This window comes from Pinus tabuliformis, chromosome 9, assembly GCF_031772625.1.
Source record: "Pinus tabuliformis cultivar Carrire ecotype Pingquan chromosome 9, CPIR1, whole genome shotgun sequence".
Taxonomy (NCBI): Eukaryota; Viridiplantae; Streptophyta; class Pinopsida; order Pinales; family Pinaceae; genus Pinus; species Pinus tabuliformis.
Genome location: NC_142307.1, coordinates 1,905,880,954 through 1,905,904,487, shown reverse-complemented (window position 1 = coordinate 1,905,904,487; position 23,534 = coordinate 1,905,880,954). Strand labels below are relative to the sequence as shown.

At 37.7% G+C, this 23,534-nt stretch overlaps 1 pseudogene; it reads left to right on the top strand.

Annotated features, from left to right (window-relative positions):
* The first annotated feature begins 1,063 nt into the window (after positions 1-1,063).
* Positions 1,064-18,301, top strand: LOC149156556 (separase-like; annotated as a pseudogene).
* The last annotated feature ends 5,233 nt before the right edge of the window (positions 18,302-23,534 follow it).

The window sequence follows — 23,534 nt, the reverse complement described above, 5'->3', positions numbered from 1 at the left end:
GAGATCAAATAAAGAAAAATCACAGAGAGAGTAGATAAAAGGGTTATTACTAACCTCTAAGAAATTGTTAGAAGGAAACTTATTTCCACCATAACCTCACCTCAATCCAACACTCTTCAATTCCAAACATTTATCATAGTGTTCATCTTACACGCCACCAAAAAAAGTTGTCATTAAAACGTTATAAACGAGGAACTATTAAGCATTTAGTATTCAGAGTTAAGAAATTGCTTAATACATTATGATTAGGCATTCAAAAAAAATAAAAAAAATTACTTAGTACAATAACATAATGACATAGTTAGCAAGCATATAAAACAAAAATTTCAAACATAACAATAATAAAAATGGGTAATAAACAAACTTTCACTAATCATCTCATCTAATAAGATGGATAAATGAGCTACAACAACAACAAGACAAAACATCATAAAGAAAGCACCTTATAGCATAATAAGACCGAATTTTAAACTCTCTCAAATTAACATGAAATTAAGATGAAAAAAAATATTTAAAATGTATTCCAAATTAATTGTTATTTTTAACAATTAAAAAAAGGTTCATCTTTGAAATGGCTTCCAACCAAGCATGACTATTTTTACATGAGTAGGCGTTTTCTTTGTTGGCTTGTGGTGAGCAAACATTATTCACCCCAACCAATCCAAAGGTTTCTTTTCGTCGTTCAGGCAAATAGAAACCTGACAGGTGGCGCAAGTTGAGTGGAGGTCACTTTACATACATGACTGCATACATGTCCTTCGTCGCCTCTACCTGATGCCTCTCTGTCCCCGGCCTCCCAACTCCCGCCTGCATCTCTGCCCTTGGAATCCCTTAACCCGACGCCATTCCACAAAGCAGGAGCAACAACAGGAGGGGCAGTCTCAGTTGGTCGTTGTCTTCCAGCCTTAAGGAGCAAGTATTTCCGATGTGAAAGCTTCAATCTTTGGGCAATTTTTGTGGCGAAATCTCCTTCAGTTCTCCATTCTCTATTCTCTGTTACTTGGAACCACCTCCCCCCCCCCCGCTACCACCCTCATCCTCCCAATTCTCGCCTGCATAAAATATGCCCTCTGCCACAGGTTTAATTTTGGGACTCATAATGGATCTGATTGATTTGATTATTTGTATTGGCAAAAGCAAACCAAATGATGCAAAGACCATGGAGAAGGTATCGTTGCTTTTCGATCATCTCACGCCATGGCGGAGGGTTCTAGACAACCATAACGCCGAAAAACACAATATAATTTCGTTTAAAGGATTGCAAAAATGCATCGAGTTCATGGCAAAAGGGCCCAATAAATTCAACCCAGAATTGATAAGGAATATAAGCATTTTATCACTAAACAATTGTGCCTGATCTTCAGTAAAGGATCAATTTATAATTCAACTTGTCGACTTTGTCACTAGCTTTCCTCTGGAGGGTCCCGACTCTCTTATACAGATGTTAACATATATAAAGTTGCTATGAACATTTTTTCAAGGATGGGCAGTTTTTTGGCGAACATGAAATTCTGAAGGTTGTTGAATATTATTGTCATTGCTGTGAAACTAATCAAAATCTCAGAAAAAATGCTAAGCAATTTTTGAATGGAATTGCAGAAACCCTTGGGCAAGGATCCACATTTCCTCTTGTTATGTTTTTACATATCTATGCAGTTAGCTTGAGTTTTGAGGACATGGATATTTCATGTGTATGTAATGATGATGCTATTTTTTATTTTTATTTTCAATGAAAAAAACAAACTTTCATTCCATATATAAAAAGTTACATATTCATGGTTTTATAGCAGATCATACTCATCTGTAACTTATAGAGAAACTCGATCGTCCACATGACTGATCCTCAACAAGAGAAGTGCGGGAAAGCAAGAAATACAGGGGAGTTTGCAGGGATCCCCACCCAAAAAGACACCGACAAAAAAAGGACCAAATCGCAGAAGCAGAGATGAGAGTTAAATCTCAAACGATCCCATACCACATCCCTTGCCATCAGAGAACTTTTCAAAGAACATAAAGCTCGCGCAGAGGGATAGACCAAGTTTTGAGAGCGCATCGGCCTCCATGTTCTGCTCCCAAAAGACATGTTGAAAGGAGACAACTAAGAAAGAAGGTAGAATGTTCCTGATCAACTGAATCCAATTGCAAAGAACTGGAACATCAAGAGAGCAGTGACCCTGAATCCAGTTGATCAAAACAAGGGAGTCACCAAAAATGAAGAAATTATCAATGCCCAGCCAAGAAGAGCACTGGAGAGCACCCCACAACGCGAGCAACTTGGCTCTACAATTGTCCCCCCTACCACCATTCCAGAAGAAATGATAATGGATAGAAGGGTCCAAGTGTAGCGAGACACCACATCCACAATTCCCTTTAGAGGAGGCACCATCAAAGGAACAGATAGGGAAAATGTTGGTCAAATCAACATATGAGATAGACCAAAGGGAGTTCTTTGGAATCTAGGGACCAATTTCCTAGAAAAAAGTCGCAATGTCCAGAGCAACAGTCTTAGACATAGGGAGTTTGTCCTCAAATATCAGAGCATTCCTGGCACGCCAAATCCCCCAAAAGACATAGAGGGGAAGGGTTCTATGGGCTTTAGCTCTGGAATTCCATATACTGAAACATTCGTGAATGGAGGATGCATCGTTAATATGAGGGACACCCAAAATTGTGGCCACCCCCACCCAAATCTCAACAGCAAAGGGGCAGCGTATAAAAAGGTGGAAGCAGTCCTCAGATTCCTGTCTACACAGGCAACACCAGCTAGGACCAAAGAGGCCTCTTTTATGTAAATTGTCCCAAGTTAGAATACGGTTGTGAATGGTCAGCCATGAGAAACACTTAATCTTCAAGGGGGCTTCCCACTTCCATAGCAGAGAGGAAATATCAAAGAAGGGAAGCGATTGTGAAGTGGAGGTGATGTGGTCATATTCTTCCTTGACCGAAATCCAATCATTCCCAATGTGTCCACCCCACACAAGCACATCAGACCTCTGTGAGATATTAATTCCCGCCATGCAAAGCATGTTGCGATATCTTTCCCATTCAGCCACCAAGTCCTCTCATAAATCGATCTTCCAAGCAATGAGTAACCAAGCGCTGCCTAGACCACTCCCACAAGCTAGCAAGAGTATCCAGCCCCTGTGAATTAAGTTCATTGATGATGGAAATATGGAGGAGGTGGCTACCATTGAGGCCTTTGATGGCATCCAGGCCCACTTTAATTCTCATCCCATCACCCACTATCTAGCATAGGTTGTTGCAAAGCCAAGGAATGGCGAGCCTTAGACTACTCCAGATTTTTGATGGACTACCAATTGATGGAACCCCCGCTACAATCCACTCCTCCATGCTTGCTTGTTTGATATATTTCCCAAACATAATCTTTTTTCCATAGCCCCTTCTCGAAGAATAGCCTCCAAATGCTTGCAACCAGAAGGGCCAAATTAAAACTTATGGTTTCTATGATGCCCCATCCACCTTTCTGAACAGACCTGGAAATGTTCTTCAATCCCATGAGGTGAAAATTTCGCACAACACCAACTCCAGACAAAGAAAATTGGCAATGATGGAATCAATTTTGTTAATAGTAGCTTGTGGAATGTGAAAGATATGCATCCAGTAAACCAGAATTCTAAGTAGAACAACCTTTACCATTATGACTCTACCACCCGTTGTGAGCCATCTCTTGTCCCAGCTGGACAAATTTTTGTGAAACTTCGAAATAAGCCAATCCTAGTCCGATGTGGAGTATTTGTTAGGCTTTAATTTGCATCCAAGATATTTAAATACCCCGGACATGGATCGAATATTGACCCCAAACATTCTGGCAATTTCACGCATCATCAAAGAGTCTATTGAATCGGTGATCAACTATGTTTTTTCTTGGCTAATAATAAGACCTGAAGCTTTACCGAAATCCACAAAAGTCTTGTGGAATTCTTCCCACACACAGAGCTTGGCCTCACCAGCACACAACATGTCATCCACAAACATTAAGTGGGAAACGCTACAGCCTCTAGTGAGATTGCATCCCACAATAGCCCCAACTTCGGATTTAGCCTTGATTCCTCTACTTAAGGCTTCCATAACCAAAATAAAAAGAAGAGGTGATAATGCACAGCCTTTTCCTGAGGCCTCGGTGTGTTTTGAAGAATTGGGAAGGCTCTCCATTGATGAGGACAACCATAGACGCAGATGTTATGCAGGCTAGAATCCATTGAACATGTCTATGCTTATATCTGATCTTATATAGAATCAATGAGAGAAACTCCCAATCCACATAGTCAAAAGCCCTTTAGAGGTCAAACTTCATGAGACATGCTTTTAGTTTCTTTGACTTGATCGAGTGTATGCACTCTTGTGCAATTGCAATGGCATCTTGGATCCGCCTATTTGACAAGAAACCAAATTGCTCCAAAGAAATGTGAGGTGATAAAATCTTCTTAATTCTATTAGCAAGGGTTTTAGATATCATCTTGTATACAAAGTTGCATAATGAAATAGGCTTGAAATCAGAGAGTGAGAGAGAGTCTTTTTTCTTTGGAATAAGAGTAAGGAAAGTGGAATTGATAACACTTGGGATGTGCCAAGAGATGCAGACTGCTTCCGCCATATTCACCATTTCTGACCCCATCATGTCAAAGAAGAAAAGGAATAGTTAGATCAGCCATCCGTTAGGCCCAAAGCTTTTGTCCTTGGTCGTCTCCTTGATAGTTTGTTGTAGCTCTTCCAGTGAGATTGGGTTATCCATCGGTAGTGAATCCTCATCATTGACCATGAGAGGAAGTATGTCTACAAAACTCATTTTCTCCATCATGTAATCTCACTCTCTTTCTTTAAATAAGTCTTTGAAAAATCTGTGTGCCTCCCTTTTTATCTCCCTATCAGAGGTATATGTGTTTCCTTCTACATCTTTAATGGTCCAGATAGAGTTAATTTGGTTTCTTTTGGAAGCAACTTGATGAAAAAAAATTGTGTTACGATCACTGCCCTTGATCCAAGTAAGGCGACTTTTCTGCCTCCATTTCGCTTCTTGTGATTGGATAATTTTGTCTTTCTTAATCACAAGGTTCAGAATTTCCCATTGTTGGTGAACAGAGAATAATCTTGGGGAAATCGGCTCCCAAAGTCTAGCAATTTCATCATCTAAGGATTGCAACTCATTACAGAGGGAAACTCTTTTGTTGAAAATCCAGATTCTGGCCACTTTTTTTAGTCGCAAAAGTTTGTCCTTGATCCTCAATATGGGACAATCAGAGGGAGAATCAACTGGAGAGGACCACGACTAGTGGACCAACTTCTGAAAATCCAAATCATCCAACCACATTGAATTAAATTTAAAGGGTCTCTTGGGAGAATCCAACTCAACATTCCATTCCAACATAATTGCATCGTGATCAGAAATGTCCGAGAAGAAGGTCCAGGATTGGATCTGGTTTAATTTCCGCACAATATCGATACTTTTAGCAATACCTCTATTTTGGAGCGACCATTCTGCCATGTTGGACACAGGGGTGTCAAAGCAACATATTTGAGGGCTTTGCATTCTATCAATTCTTTAAAATATCCAGCCATCAGATCCATCTTGGCCCTGTGTCCCCAACATTCATTTTGACCAATTGTGAAATTCAAATCCCCAGCTATGATTAGAGGTCTGATGTCTATAATTCTCGAAGACTTAAATAAGTCCCAAAAGACTCTACAATTGGCGTATGGTGCATATATATTCATCACCCAGAATCTAAAGGAGCAGTCTCTACATTGACCTGTCAGAATAATGCCATCACGTAGGAGTACGCCTGAAATTTGAAGATTGTTGGATCCCATATAGCCGTCAGCCCCCCAGAGTTACGTTCTGAATTTGTGGTGCAACCCCTCCACGACAGACATATCTTAAACAATATATTAATGGATTTTTCCTTTTCTATCACAGTTTCTTGTAGTAGAACAATGGATGGTCCTTTATTTTTATGAAGTGCTTTAAGGATCTTCTTGTTTGGGCAGATCCCAGGCCTTTAACATTTAGAGACATGATCTTCATTGGGGACCATTTTTAACAGGAAATCTTGCTCTAAGGTCCTGAAAATGTGTTCCATCTTTATCTTCATATGAAGTGCTTGCAGGTCTAGGATCGAAAGCGGGGAATAGAGCCTCCTCCATGGCTTTAGAGAAGCGAGTATTTAAATCAGACCCAAGATCGCCACAGAGAGCTAGGCTCTTGTATTTAATCTCTCTCTCCTTCTTCCGGATAGACTCAAAGGTCTTTGAGGTCCCTCTGAGTAGATTCAAATTAGCAGTCGATTTTTCCTGATGGAAATGGGATCAAGCCCAATTCACGGGATCCTTTCTAGGGCCATAAGATACTCATCAACCAAAATTGGGGAGAAATCATCCAGATATTTTGTCTGATTGCGAATTGGAGATAATAATGATAGTCTGCTAGATTTACTCCCCTCCAAATCGATATTTTTTCCCTTCCTCTTCGACGGGGTCCTTCTTTGCCAATGTGGAGACTTAGCCTGACTATCATTTTCATTTCTATTTATGCCATATTCTGATCTTATATCCTTACCTATGTCTACATAAGAGATCGTTCCAAATGAATTTGGATCTAGGACCATACAGTCCATGTTTTGCTTCGATAAACTTTGTGGAGACCCATCTTCATAAATATTATCCGCTATCCCTATGTACTTCATACTAATCAGGCCACTTGCCTCATCTAACCTTCCTCCTTTGTCCATGGGTTGCTCCAGGAGGTTCTGATGAGACCCATCCTCACAATTGTCGCTTGCAATCTTTGTGTACTTCCTGAAATTTGGGTCCCTTGCCACGTTTATCCTTCCTTTATATTTGTGTCTGTTAGAGCAGTTAAACATCATGTGACCTGTATTATGGCATTCAATACAACGGAACACCCCAATAATCTACCTTTTTTCTAATAGAAAATTATTTGAATATTGGGTAAACTTGTTAATGATATGCAAGCTCCCTCGTCAGTATTAAAAAGAAATGTTTAGGATCGTCTCAAATTAACCAAACTGTGAGGAATTATGTGTCAAGTATGTCTTCTAAGAGCATTTCATGAGGTTAATTAGTTGTTTAAAACACATAAACAGCAAGTAAATTGCAGAGAAGTAAAACGCAACAAACTCATAAGACAAAGTTGATAAAGGAGTTCACCCCTCCTCGGTTATATCTCCTTGGACCTGCTTCAATGGCTAGGCCCTCTTTGGATTAATGGTCAATTATCTGATTACATGCACCTACAATGCTCCAATGGCTTTGCAACCTGCTCCATTGGATTCAGAAGACCCAAAAACCTCAAAAATTACTTTCCAAGCTCTGTAATTGGACTTCAGCTGATCTAGGCTTGACCTCCTCTCCTGGTGACCCTAAGCTTCCTTAAACTTCAACGTAGAAAAATCACGTACAAAAGTGTCTTTCTACCTCTGCAAACTGTTCCATTGTGTTCAGAGCATCAAAATCATCTAAGAATGACTCTTTCTGAGCCAAAATTGGTCGAAATATGCCAAAGTTATGGCCTCTTCAGTTTTCCCTAGGAAAACTCCACCAAAACTGGAGAAACTCCAGTTAACTCCGCCAAATTTGGAGTTAATGCCGAATTTATTAGCTCCGTCAAAAGATCCGCCAACTAAATATGTCATTAATTAAATGATAAACTTAAATTAATTTAGCGTTAATCTGTAATTAGCGCATAAATCATGCAGTTATCATAAAATTTTGGCTGTCGGTTTCGAGGTTGGTCACATGTGGAGTGTTACCTGGCAGTTACGTAACCACTAGAGGTTAAGGTTACCATTGTTTACATGCACGATTAATGCTAGCCTTACCTCCCAATCCACCAAAGTTAAACTTTAAATAAAGCATGTGCACCATACTTGTTAAGTCACAACATGTGGTATGCCAGTGAAGCTTGGCGCTTGTGTGGGTGAGGTCACGAGTTCAACTCCCTGACCTGCCACTATAATTTTAAATGACCTTTGAGAGGGCACGTGGCAACCTCCGGGCTTGCCACGTGTCAGGCTCTTATTTTTCCACCTCAATGTCATTGACCATTCACATGCGGACACTTTTCGCAACCCGGTTGAGCCACTTGTGGGAATATTCCTTTTGCTGGCTGGGTTGTACGGATGCCTAGTCAGCATCCCTGTCAGCGTGTACCAAAATTCCCATGTTTGACCAAACGATTAGAACACAATATCTTTCTCATACGAACTCCGTTTTGAGTGAAACAAGTTGCGTTTGGATCATATTGTTGAGATAAATGCGGTCATTCAGGTTTTGAGTGATTCTGAGCACTTTTATTTTTGAGAAAATTTTCCCCTAATCTAGATTCTGATCACTCCTTCCCACTGACAGGCTTTTGGACCCACAAAAGTTGGTTATCTAATGAGAGTTGAATACTCTTCTCCTTCCCAAGTTCTATCAATTGATTCTACTTGGAAAAATCTCCATGACAACCACTTGGGTTCACTAACATGCCTTGCCTTGCAAATGGCTTGGCACTTCAACCAATGTTCTCCTTTTGTTGCTGACCCAATCCAACACTTGTTGGCTACTTGCTGATTAAACACCTTGTTGTACCAAAGCGATCCCTTGGTGCTTGGAAAGCTGACTGATGGCCTTCCCACTGAGAATCATGTTCCTCCTTTGCAACACATGCATTTGATGCAAACTTCTCCTTGGAAACCACTTTTCCAAGTTAAGCCCATCTAAGTGAACTACAACAATGAGTTCCAATATCAATAATAACAAGAAAAGAAATGACCATTATTTTACCTCCATGGTTCCAAATTCCATGTCTGGAAGAATGCATTCACCATATCTTTTGCTTCTATGCGTCAACACATCAAATCGCATTGTAGAGCATTTGATATTTTACAAGGGCTGCAAATTTTTGTCCACTTTCGCTTCTTGATTCCATCATCCTCCGGTATTAACATGTTGCTCATGTCATGATTTGAGACTGAAGGCTAATCATGAGCCTCTTGCTCAAGCATGGACCTTCCAAAATCCTGTGACATCTTGTCACAAAAAACACCATTAACCTTGAAAAACACTCATGAAAGAATATAATTTGACGACCTCTTCCTTTTGCTTCTTCAAAGCAACAAATGTCACATCATGTGAACATCGCCATGTACTCTTACATCTTGGTGTATAAAAAATCTTGGTGTTTAGTCGATGGTTTACTAAACACAAGTCAACAAAACATGCTTCTTCAAACAACTGACTTTCAAATCAAGCAAAAACATGTACAACAACTTGATTATTTAAAGCAAGAATTCCACATTCTCATGAAACAATTCATCATATCTCCCTTTCATTTTTAGAGACAAAATCAACTCTTACAAGTTGATATAACATACATGTAACAATCAATCGACCACACAAGCCGACACTCATGCATGTGCAAATGTTCAACATTCTGAAGTTGACAACATACATGTTAACAAAGCAATCAACCAACACAAGTCAATCACTTGTGCATGCTCAAGCACAATGAAACTATTAAAAATTCCATTGTTCACACACACAAACTCTCATGCATGTATAACAATTCTCAACTCTCTCCCAAGTACAATCAAAAGTACAAGAATCCCATTGGTATGTAAGAGTACTTAAAGAGCTAAAATGACCAAATTTGTTGCAATAAAATGAGTCAACATACTCCACTTTCGAACACCTTCTTGGCATAAACATGCAAGTTCAAGAATGCAACATGCATGCAAATTTGTAGTTGCAAATTGCCATCTTTGCTGCATCCAAGTGAGTCAACATAACTCTACTTTTTCAACATCTTGCTTCATGCAATATGCAACATACTTTCAAGAGAAAATAAATGCATCCTAATAACAAGGAAATGAATCAATAAGGCAAGATTTGCATCAATTATCAAAATAAATGCAAGGCCTTAATTGGTTAAGAAATCTAACCATCTCTTTCCAAACCATTTCAATGGCTCTTTTTTCAGCTGCACTTCATCATGTGTATCATCCTGACCCACATCAATTATGGAATCCTCTTTTCCATTCTTGCCAAAATCTCTCTCCACCTTCTTCAAATGTCGTGGATGACTTGTTCGATGCAAATTCCAACATTTGTCTACAAGATGACCGTGCTTATGGCAATCAGTGCAAAATAATTGCATCTTTTTTTCAACATGGTTTCCATTATCCAATGGACCTTTGGATTTCTATCTCTTTTGTTTTGAAAGTTTCATGTGTATGGCTATCCTCTTCCAACACCTCAAAATAATATGTTTATTTAAACCACAAAAGGAACATGTAAATTTTCTCCAAATCTTATGTGAAGATTTACCATGTAAATCATAATTAAAAGAAACTTGATTAAAGGTTGATTTATACCTTGCACATTCACCCTTGTCACCTTCTTGAAGAGGTGAATTTGATGAGGTAGTGGCTCTCTTTAGAATACCAACAATGGTTTCAATGACCTTAGAGCTTTCAACATCCTCTTGTTTTCCATTTCCACTAGTTGCATGCTTATGAGCATCTTCTTGCAAAGTGGGTATAAAACTTTTGCATTCCTCATGAACACAAACTTCACAAGCTTGAGGTAATGAACATGTAATGAAAGTCCTTCTTGGAACACCTTCATGTGCCTCCTTGGCTTTGGAGCATTCTCCATCATGTTGTCCATAACCAAGACCCAAATACCTAGGCCTTTCCTCAACAACAATTGGCTCAACTATGCCTTGTGCATGTTTGCCTAACCCTTTACCTTCATAGCCCATCTTCATCAATAATTTGGACCCTATTCCTCTAGTGTGTCTTTCAAAAGCACCAAAACATTCATTTTGAGAGGAAATTGAAGATAAATTTGAATTGCATACCTCATTTTCATGCACATACTTGGCTAGGGTTTCCTTGGCATCATGGAGTTGAATCTCCATCTCATGCATCTTTTCAAGAATCTCTTGCTTCTCCTCCTTCATGGCCATCAACTGCTCTTGAAGTATAGTGTTCTCCTTCCTATCTTCATACATCTCTTGCACCATATCTCTCATGATGATAAGATTTTGCAACATCTCTTCATCAAAGAGTCTTGCTAAGGAAGATGGATTAGAAACATCACTTGTTGAAGCTGCCATCACATAAACTTGCACACAGTTAAATTCTCCTTGCACAAATACAAAACCAATAGCTAATTTTCTAGCTAACCTTGGCAAACCATCTCAGGGTTAAAATGAGCTAACAGTGCTATGATACCAACTTGATCTGAATATTGGGAAAACTTGTTAATTTTATGCATGATCCCTCATCAGTATTAAAAAGAAATGTTTAGGATCGTCTCAAATTAATTAATTGTGAGGAATTATGTGTCAAGTATTGAGTGTCATTTAAGTGAATTTCATGAGGTTAATTAGTTGTTTAAAAAACATATACAACAAGTAAATTGAAGAGAAGTAAAACACAACAAACTCATAACGCAAAGCTGATAAAGGAGTTCACCCTTCCTGGGCTACATCTCCTTGGACCTGCTTCAATGGCTAGGACCTCTTTGGATTAATGGTCAATTATCTGATTACATGCACCTGCAGTGCTCCAATGGCTTTGCAACCTGCTCCATTGGATTCAGAAGACCCAAAAACCCCAAAAATTACTTTCCAAGCTCTGCAATTGGACTTCAGCTGATCTAGGCTTGACCTCCTCTACTTGTGGCCCTAGGCTTCTCTAAACTTCAACGTAGAAAAATCAAACACAAAATGTCCTTCTACCTCTACAAATTGTTCCATGTTTTCAAAGCATCAAAATCATCTAGTAATGACTCTTTACGAGCCAAAATTGGTTGAAATACGCCAAAGTTATGGCCTCTTCAATTTTCCCTAGGAAAACTCCATCAAAACTGGAGAAACTCCAGTTAAATTCGCCAAATTTGGAGTTAATGCTGAATATCGGCTCTGCCAAAAGATTTGCCAACTAAATCTACCATTAATTAAATGATAAACTTGGACTAATTAGCATTAATCTGCAGTTAGTGCATAAATCACGCGGTTAGCATAAAGTGTTGGCTGTTGGTTTCGAGGTTGGTCACATGTGGAGTGTTACCTGATAGTTAGGCTACCTAGTGGTTATGTAACCGCTAGAGGTTAAGGTTACCGTTGTTCACATGTGCGGTTAATGCTAGCCTTACCTTCCAATCTGCCAAAGTTAAACTTTAAATAAAACATGCGCATCATACTTGTTAAGTCACAACGTGTGGTATGGTGGTAAAGCTCGACGCTTTTGTGGGCAAGGTTATAGGTTTGACTCCCCGACCTGCCACTATAATTTTAAATGACCTTTGATAGGGCATGTGGTGGCCTCCGGGCTTGCCACATGTCAGACTCTCATTAGCCCACCTCAATGTCGTTGACCATTCACATGCCAACCCTTGTTGCAACCTGGTTAAGCCACTTGTGGGAATATTCCAAGGAATATTCCCTCAAATATTATTTTTGCTGACTAGGTTGTACGGATGCCTAGTCAGCATCCCAATCAACCTGTATCAAAATTCCCCTGTTTGACCAAACAATAAGAACACGATATCTTTCTCATACGAACTCCATTTTGAGTGAAACAAGTTGCGTTGGGATCGTATCGCTGGGACAGATGCAGTCGTTTAGGTTTTGAGCGATTCTGAGCACTTTGATTTTTCAGCAAATTTTTACCCCTAATCTAGATTCCGATCAGGAAATGTGGCCCCGTATAGATCAATCTCAGCAGGTAATCCACCATTCAGGACCACTTCAACTAAAAGCCGGGCGGTTTTTTATCAAACAATCCCATACACCCCTCATCCACATAATATAGATTCCTAATTCTACTTGTAATTTCTTGGATCACCCCTTTAGTCCATAGTTTTATGGGAAAGCCAAGCAATTTTTCCCGAATGATTTTCCTCTTAGACGCTTCCAATACAGGGTCAAAGGCAACCTTCCAATGTTGCAGGAGCAGGAACTTGCACCCTTTTACCCATGGTAATGTAACGATTTTGTTTGCATCTTCTTCCTCTAGGAAGTGGAAACCAAACCACCCATTAACCATCACGCTCACTTTGGGTTTATACCTCAGCAGTGAAAACCAACTTTTTTCCCTTGATTTGAGCACCATTCATCCTATTAAACTCCCATCTGCCTACAAACATATGTTTTCTCAATCTCACAACATTTTCCTAGAATATATCAACCCCCAAAATAACCTTATGGACCTCCTCCTACACTTTAATAGGTTTTTTTTCTGTTTGCTTTGTTCACTCTCTACTGAGAATCCAGATTTATTGTAGAGCGAAACGGTCTAACCACCCCATGCTCAATAACATCTTCTGCTAACCCCGAAGCCTATAAGTAACTCGCTTGATTGGTTTCCCATGTTTTATATTGGGCATTATTAGAGCCACTACAAACCCCAAACTTCCTAGTTGGTTGCTTCTGTTGTTGCCCTCTGAAGTCCTTCTCATTCTCTGCAGCGACTATGACCTCAATGAGTTTAGTTATGTCAAAGTTAAGATCCTCAATTGGGGACTAGCCCTCCATGATCTTATGTTTTGTGTAGATCCGCTTGTGTTGTTCTTCGATCTATTTTACAGAGGATGTCAAAATTTTAATATCATCCATTCGAACGAGTAGTTGCAAACAGAGACAAAAAATGACAAAAACCATCTAGGTCAATCAGACTTGGTTAAAAAACACTTGTTGATATCTAAAGCTCTGAATATTCCCATACATGTTGAAAATCAAGATTCAGTACTTCTCTTAAAATCAGTTAGAAAAGCTTAAAGTTTTATTGAGGAGTTTAAGTGGACATATGGAGAATTGGTTGTTTAGAGGCATGGAAATAATGGGGCATTATGTGATGGTAAATCTAAGACTTATGCAGTGAGCAACAATAATCATAGGTGGACAGGTGGATCATTGATTAGTATTTCCGAGGCTCTGGAATTCCTATGGAAGGTATTTGTAGGATATATACAACAGGAATGGGACATTTTCATAGCTAGTAGTATAACTACTAAGACTTCGGTTTGGCATCCTTCCTTGGAAAAAGCTTTCCTTCTCTTTATGCAAGTATTCATTGTTGGTTTCAGTTCTAACTTTGTTACAGTGGAAGAAAGAAAAGAGCTTTGTAAGGTCTGTCGGACACTACTCCTTGCTACAAGTGCAACATTCAAACTATCACTCATGCATCAAGAAGTTGTTCAGGAATGCTTGGAAGTTGTAGATACAATTATTTCAAGAAGTTGGATTGAAGTTACAAAGTTAAAATGGTTAATGTATTATATGTATAATATTGGGGTGGCAATGTTCAATATGAAGCAATATGATTGGGCTTGTGGTCCTCCAAAGTTAGCTTATAAATCTACATGGACCTTGGTGTCCTTACTAAAAAAGCTCCCGTCGGATGAAAGTATGGCATTTGGGTTTGGCCGTAGCATGAGAGACAACATGTCTAAATCAGTTTCTGATGCTTGTGGAAAAAGTGTTGTTTTATTTGATACACTACAAAGAAGTGGGAGAAAATAAGTAAGAGAAAATTTCATAGATTGTCTCTTACATTGGACCAATGTCGATACACAGTTGTCGAGTCCGAATAATCTTCATTCCCTTATGAAGCTTTGGGTTAAGATTGTTTTTGTAGATTACAAGGAGATTGATATAGATGAGGCATCAATGCAAAGTCTCACACTCTACAAGGTTTTGTCCAGCACCGGTTGTTCTTTGCCTATGGGGACATTAGTCATGCTCCTAGAAGAGGAGCTCCTGGCTTATTCTAAAATAGAAACTGAACTTTCAAGGTTTATGCATAAAGGAATTGTAGAATTGCTATTGGATGACGTGTATGTTACCAAGGAATTTTCATTAGAGAGATCAAGAGTTCTCTTGGAGCAGACGAAGATATCTAGACTGAGTGGTGTTGCAGGCTCAGGAAGATGCATGGATTGTCTGTCAGATGCCATCTTACTTTTGAGAGATGTGCTAGATGAAGATTATAATCCTAATGACAATATTTTTTTCCTGGATTATGTTCGTCACCAACTTGTTGTTACATATTGTGTCCATGCAATCTGTACCCATGAACGAAATGCAAATTCAAAGGGATTTACACGTCTGCAGTCAAAGCTTCAAGAATTAGTTTTCAACATTCTTAACTCTTGGAAGAAGATGAGATCTGAAGAATGTTGTTCTCTTCTTTGGAGGGAGAATAGGCTTAGCCATGCTCTTTGTTGTGTATCATTTTCTGAAAAGAGTCTTTCTATTTTAATGGAAAAGTTTGGAACTGTTGTCAACTCTATAAAATTTTGGGAAAGTTGTGTGAAAGATAACCCATAATCTCTCTTAGAGTTTCAACAAAATCTCATGTATGATGAATTTCTTGAAGCTCAAACTGACCAGGTTTTGGCAACAAGAACTTTCTCGAGTTTTGGCTCCACTATTGAAGATCTGAAGGAGAGGGCATTAACTCTTGTTTCAAATGGAATGAAAACAAGGGAGTCTACATTTCTCGCATCTAGTATGTTTTACATGTTGTCTGAAAAGTACTGTAGAAAAGGACAACTTTTAACAGCTCTCAAGTACTCCAAAGAAGCACTACTTATAAGAACAAAAGTTATGCATCGAAAATTCAAGTTTTTGGATAAGAAGTCAATTCAAGTTGCAAGAGATAATAATACTGAGTTAAAAAATGACTCAATTGAAGTGGGAGGTATTTATCTGGAGGCCCTAGGATCAGTTACAACAAATGTGTGGCCAACTTTTTCAGATGCAGAGAAGAATGGGGAGTATTGGCCTAGTCAATGGGTTGTTCTTGGAAATTATTTGGAAAATATTATGCAAGTGGGTGTTCTCTATGAAATGGTGGGAGATGGAGATGAAGCTGAAAACATCTTTCAAGAAGGTCTGAAGATTTCAAATGCACAAGAGCTACCACTTGGTCAGGTTGGATTTAGATCTTGCTTAGGTGAAATTTATTAGAAACGTCATTCATGGGAAAAAGCTGAAGAGGTATTGAAAAATGCAAAGCAGATTTTTCATCATCATGACTTGAAGCTTGTGTGTAAGCTTTGCCAAGTAACAGTAGAAGCCATGCTTGACATGCAGATTGGAGATTTGGTGCGTAGGCGTCCAAATGAGAAAAAAGATGTACATTTTCCTAAGAACCTGACTTTTGATGTTGATATTTACACATTGGCATGTGAACATTTATGTAAAGAAATGAGCAAAGCACAACTAGTATAATCTCTTGCTTGCATGGGCAACGACATAAAGAAGAAAAGAGGAACTGATCAAAAGGGGAAAAGGTCTTATAGAATAGTGGACTTAGATGACTTTATCATTGGAGTAAGGGATTACCTAAAGGACTCTGAGGATACATGCATAAACACACGTTCACGTTCAAAAGTTGGAAATAATTGTCATTTAGCTAGTGAAGGTACAAAACATCTGCCATTATAAAAAACTACACGACAATCAAGTGGGTGCTTGATAGCAAGGGATGACATAGATAAATCTTTCTATTCACTCGGGAAAAAAACACAGCCGAAGCCACAAAGTGTTTCCCACATTGGATCTAGAAATAACTTTGAAGAACTGTCACATGAGAGAGATTGCAATGGTCATTGTGAAATCGAAACAGATCAAGTACATTCTATGCAGGAGCTTATTGCATTTTGTTGGGAATGCCATACAAGAAGTGTATTGTCTAGACTGCTGCTTCAAATAGGCAAATGTTATAAGGCATCTGAGGAGTTGGACAAGGTGCATGAGATCTTTTTGCAGAATATCTTTCTGCTATTTTTTCATAATGGTAGATCTCTATGCCTGTGTTCATTTGGTACTGCACATTGCTGCCAGCTTGAATGCTCTGGCAAGAGAAGGCCTGTGGATATATTCCTGATTGAAAGGGCAATGTTGTTGTACCATGTCAATTGGATTTCTCTAAGTAAATTTTTCTGTAGTTTATCATGGATACAGTGTGGAAAATTTGTTGCAAACTGGATGTCATTGGTGTTAGGATGGCTGCATCATGCTTTCTTTATTTGTAGCCAAATTCCTACACTTTTTCAAAAGGTATCCATGTTACTAGTTATTATGCATCTACACTTAGAATTGGGTGGGTTATTTTCCTTACCTATGAGGCATGGTAATAACTCTTCTAGAAGTCATTGGGTTGTCGTATTTTCATAAAGCTTCTCTTGGAACAACTTTACGTCAGCAACATCTTATTGTTTTGGACTCAAAGCTTGAAACCTTAGCTTCTGATAGTGAGGAACATCATCACAATTCGAAGGACTTTATAACAAGAGTGCAGCAAGCCCTCAGACTTATGTGAGAGACTGTGGAGGATCTTGAACACTTTGTCAGATATTTTTTTTTAAACATACCACTTTCTACAGTTATCTATGTCAGTTTATCGGATTCTAAATTTGTGTCTCTTCTAGGGGATCTGCCATTCAATAATTCTTCTCCAGCATGGATGTTTCTCACACGATTTGGCTCTAAGGGGCAACCTGTGGTTCTTTTGTTGCCTATTCTTTCTTATTTTGAAGGGTTGTCAAAAGATGATGCTCGAGGGAGTACAATATCTTGTCCATACACTATTGATCTGGATTATGAAGATTCAGAAGGAAATGACATTGATAGTGGCTCAGAGGTCAAAAACTTGATCCATGGATCATCCAAAATAGTTGTGGATGTAGTTGCTGAAGAGTTTGGGATGGTACTTGAGGAAAGTCGGCTGTCAACCTCTGATTCTTTGCATGTTCCAAGCAATGAGGATAAATGTAGATGGTGGTAGTGGAGAATTGAACTTGATAAAAGGCTTGCCAAACTTCTAAGGGGAATTGAAGATTCTTGGCTTGGTCCATGGAAGTGCTTCTTATTGGGAGAACCCTTAGAAGCTACTATCCATAATGTTGTAGATGTGTGTATAAAATATGTCAAGCTAATGTTGGGCTTAGCGGCAACAAGTCCAGGTGTGGAAACTCATGTTCCAGTTGGTGAAGGCCTATTGAAAGTCCTTTTTGATGGTAGTACTTCTCTCAGATATATTGAAATTGAGAAACTCATGCTCCAGTTGATGAAGGCCTATTGAAAGTCCTTTTGGCTGGTAGTACTTCTCTCGGATATAATGAAATTGAGAAGGGTGTTTCTTGTCTGCTGTGGAAAAATTTCAATATTCTGCAGAGCTCTGGGGTAGACAACTTGGAAGGATCTCAAAAAGAAGAAATTGTTGGCAAAGTTGCCAAAGCACTTTCTAGTGTCTATATCCTTTAATACATTGGTAATTGAAGGTTAACTCCTTAGATATGAGCCGCTTTTGAGAATAAGTTAGATGAGTTTGACGGAAAATGTCTTCCAAACTAACCCAGGAAAAATGAGTGTTACCGTTAAAAAAACATGTGAAAAAGGTTTTTACAATTAAAGGGGCTGCATTTTCAGTGTTATAAAAGGTGCCTAATGCCCCTTGTTTCATGTAATATATCGTTTAAAAAAAAAATTAATTAGTTTTAAGGATCAACTTATTATAATTTTCAAAAATATTGTTGTTTTAATAATTAGTATAGAAAATTGTTACATTAACAAAAATAATAATAATAATAATAATAATAATAATAATATTATTTTTTTAAAAGTCATTTTTATTATACTAATTAATTTAAAAAATTGCATTTAAGATTTTAATACTCTTTATCTTAATTTAAATTACAATCATCTTATTAATAATACTTAGTAAAAGATGAAACACTATATGTAGTGAAGCATTTAATAACAATAAACATATCACAATCAATAAAATAGTAATTGATTGTTTTAGAGCTAGAATAACTTAAGGGAAAAACAAAAAAATAAGAAAGATACCCATCTCTTGGAAAAGTGGTGATGTAGGTCATAGGTGAGATGGGTATCTTGTAATAGTCACTCTCATTAATGATAGATATTGTAGGAATTGACTACTACCCTCATCACCTCAAGAAAGTTAATTAGCTTGGGAATTGAATAAAAATCTCATCTTGTAATAGTCACTCTTATTATCCCTGCCACGGCAGTGGATATACGCATTCAAAAATGTGTTGATATTTAATTAATCAAAGAGCTGACCAAAAATTAAACAACTATGTTATAATGTTAACTTCATAAAAAAATATTATTTTAAATTCCTTTTCTAAGCTTCTGATTGGTTATCTCTCCTAAGGTCTTATTGTGTAATTATACTTCCCCACTGCTAATTGGATTGATACGTGTGACCATTTGGACCTGAAGCTATTTGTCACATCTCCTCTGGACAGACGGGCAGGACGACCGGTGTGTTAATTCTTTCTGTAAGTAATAATATGATGAATCCAGGTATTGTCAACCATGTGAGAAATGGTAAACAGGTTCATGCTATCCTTGAGGCTATTGTTGGATCAGGTGCATTAACTGCTTACCAAGATAGTAAGGAGAATTTTCGAGAAGCACCTAAGACCATAGCAGAAGAGAAAATACCAGGAACAAATTATACAGTAGTGGATGTCTTCGAAAATGGCAATTCAGAGATTATGGATATGCAACATGCTGGGAGTGATGCATTTGAGGCTAGAGATGAACATCAAATTAGTGAGGCAGCCAACAGGAAATTAGAGGAAAGATTGATCTCAAATTCCTGTGCTTCTGATCGTTTGTTTGACACTGTAGAGAGGCCTGCTGATGCAAACCTTAATGAGGAAGGCTTTGAGCACCTAGCTGCCAGAGAAGATTCGATCCCACCTGTAGAGTGCAGTAGGGAGTGGTTTTACTCAAAGCAAACTGCTGGAGAACGGTGTAACTTGCAGGGCACTTTTAGTTGTCATTGCCATTATTGCAGGTCGAATGATTCTTCAAGCATGGATTTGACTTGCTCTGCATCTCTTTCTGTGAAAGGTTAGTTAGCAGTTTGCTTTGCATTATTAATTTCAAATATTAGTCTCTATTCATAATGATCCTCATGGTAGTTATGAACTCTTACACTACATTGATTTCTTCTTATTGTGCAGCTGCTACTATGGCTTCCCAGTGGTTGGAACTTAATTATCAGGATATCAAAGGTCGTCTTGCAGGTGTTGCTACTTGTTTCCCAGATCAAACACTTCCTTTGCTCTGAATATGCTTCAGATTATCTATTTCTAGTGCATTAGATGGTTAGGTTCTATGCTTATATACTGCAGGGATCCACATTTTTGTTACATTCTAGACTTTTCATAAGGAATAAAATTTTCAATAGAGGGGTAGGAAACAGACTTGCAAGTCCATCTATTTAAGATCCATAGACTTGCAACCCCAATCAAACATGCCCATAAACCAAGGGCTCCTAAGTCCCTAAAGGTGTTGTTGCTATTTTGTTGCACAATGTTCCAATTGCTTCAATAGGTTTTGACAGTTCTCCTATGCTTTAGTAGAACAATTTTCTACTTTATTTTATTTCAGTTTTTATTGGATTTCATTGGAGACGCATTAGGTGCTTCCTCTTGACTATTTTAGTATTTTATGCTGGTTATGCATTCACAGTCCCAGTCACCCAATTTAGTCATTTGTGGACATTAATATCATTTCGTTTTGTCTTACTTTCCTTGATATTGAAGTTTTTCCAGTGATTAAAGATGAGATTACATGATGAATGACTAACTAAAGTTTCTTGTTTGTATGCAACATTAAAACGGAGTTGGAGAGCAATGATAAAAGAAGAGTTTGGTTATACTTCTCGAGACCACATATCAGCTACTCGTAAAATTGATAAGCTGTTTGTGCAAGCCTCTACTGGTGATCAACATGCCAACATGTTGGCAAATGCAGAACATGATCTTATGTTGAAATGGAGGACTCTTTTCTCCCACATGGACAATTGCCTGAATATTGAGGGTACCAAGCTTGTATGTTTGGATCATTAATCAGTCAAATTTTTCTAGCTAGTAGTCTCTTGTTTGTCAATCTCTGCATATAGTCCTAAATAGATTTCTTTCTGTTGTACCAACTTCTTGGTTATTCACTTTATGCTTTTGCATTTGTACACAATATGATGTTGGTTGGCCAATATTATAATTCTAACAAAGGCATGCCAATGATGAATATTGTATTCCCCAATTACAAGACTATACAAGAACATGAATGTAGAACATTAGGACCTTGAAAGGAGGCTTGGGAGGGGTAGAATGTTCCCTATTTTTTCTTGTTGGAACCACTTCAACAAAGCAATACATACGAGTTCAGAGAAAAAATAGCAGGAACAGGGAGAAACAACACTAGTTGATGGGCATTAAAGCCAGTCTTTCATCCAAAATCATATGGTTTGGCACAATAGGATTTAGGGTTAAACCAATATATAATCTAAATCTAATTGTATAACCACATGCAATTGTATTTTTGTTTCCAGGAGAAAAGTCTGCAACGAATTAAGGAAATGCAAGCACATTGCAAATGGGGTTTGGAAGAGCTTCAGGGGATCACATCGGATTGTCCCCAACAACAACAACCAGAAGTTGTGGAAGATGAACTCAGGTATGATAAATTAATTTTAGTGAGTCTTCAAAAGAGTAATGCTTGCAATGGTATGTATAGAATCTCTACTCATAGCAGCTAAATATGCAAGACATTCATAATGTACATGAATGCTTATTTAAAATATAGTATATGTTATACTCACCGTCTCTCTACATTCTTTTATTTCTATATATCTTAATTTTTTTCTTATATGTATCAATAAATATCCTATTGGGGACTAAGTTTTCCTGATATATTAGGCATTGAATTATATTAGAGATTGTAGACATTTGAACCATTTTTTAAAAGGTAGTAGTTCTAACTTCTAAAGGACTGGAACCTATTTTCAGGTCTAGGGTTGCATCTGCAAAAATAACAGAAAGACGATTTGTTGTGGAGTTGCAGCAGCTTCAATTTATTCAACAACTAATTTTGTCGCAACAACAGAAGATGTTTCATGTTTCTAGCACTTTTGTCTTGCTTGCACGCTTCATTTATTATCTTGTTGGAAGTATTCATCCCATCTTTATACCAAGGATAGATGGAAGTTTAGTCCATCAAAAAATTTGAGGGTTGATTATGCTTAGGAGCCCAACATTCATTTATCCACGGGTTCATCTGACAGTGATCACCTGATGTTTCTCAGGCATGATATCAAGTGACTGCTTGGCTTAGAACTTTAGTTGGTGTAGTTATTTTCATCAGAATATTCACATCTTCAGGTGAAAGTCTAATATGCATCCCTATCTGGAATCAACAATTCTTTGGGAATAACAAGGTGTGGCCTGCACCACCTTACACACTTGTAAATCAGAGGCTTTTATGGATTTTTGTTGTGATGATGGTAGAGAATTTGAGATTATTGTATTTGCGTTTTGAACTGGCAAGTTTAATTTTAATTTAGATTTTTCTTGTTCAATATTTAGCTAATTTTTGCCACAAAACCAAGATCAGAAAATGGAGGGCAACACCTTTCTTTAGAGTGAAAGGCTATTTAGATTGTAACTTGTCTATTGCAAGATGACAATGATTTATGCCATTCAAATAGTGTAAAATTGTTTTAAAAATGGATTCCATCCTTCTGAATAGTGCTCATGCTTTTTATTTCAATTGCATAATTGTCAATATATAGTTTTTTCATGTCAGTGAGATTTAATTTAATTTTATATCTCATCAGAGTGTTCTTAGTGACTTGTGTCCACTCTCATACTGTGGGCCTGTTATTCTGGTCCCTTGCCTTTTTTAAATGCAATTGAATGTAATAGTTGGGTTGGATTTGTCTTCATATGCAGAGTTGAAAATTCATCTTGTGTGATGTTGGAGGCCAAAATATAAGTCTAAATGATAAAGGTGGGTGCTGATTTTTATCTTGAAATTTTTTCTAAATTTTATCAATTACAATATATTTGCCAGAACCTAACTCCATTCAATAAATTCAATTTTTAAAACCATGGGTGCCTCAAGGCTTAGCACACAAAGTATTTAACTAATTTATGTGCTCTTAACTGAGAGGTTAGCAGAGAATTTATCCCGAAGTAAATTATTGTTGCAGTGCATTAAATTCTGTTAAAGCCTAAATATGTACAGAGCATTTATCCCGAAGTAAATTATTGTTGCAATGCATTAAATTCTATTAAAGCCTAAATATGTATGACTCGGGGATGACATTCCTTTCTTGGGAGAGAGAGATGGATACATGCCAATACTTCATCAACATATGCAAGTTGCAACCACTCCTTTCTGTTGGTACAACAACATGGGTTGGAGTCTAGACGAGATTATGGCTGTAGTAGATACATCCATATCCATCGTTTTCTTTACATCATTTTGACATATCCACTTTTCAACTAAATTTTTTTGGATTATTTTTTCTAAGTGGTCATCATTATTATATTTTGTATTTATTTTTATTTATCATATAAATATTATATATTTTTTATATTTATTTTTAGTTATCATTTAAATATTATATATTTTTATATTAAAAATATATTTTACTAATAGATTTTGTCCA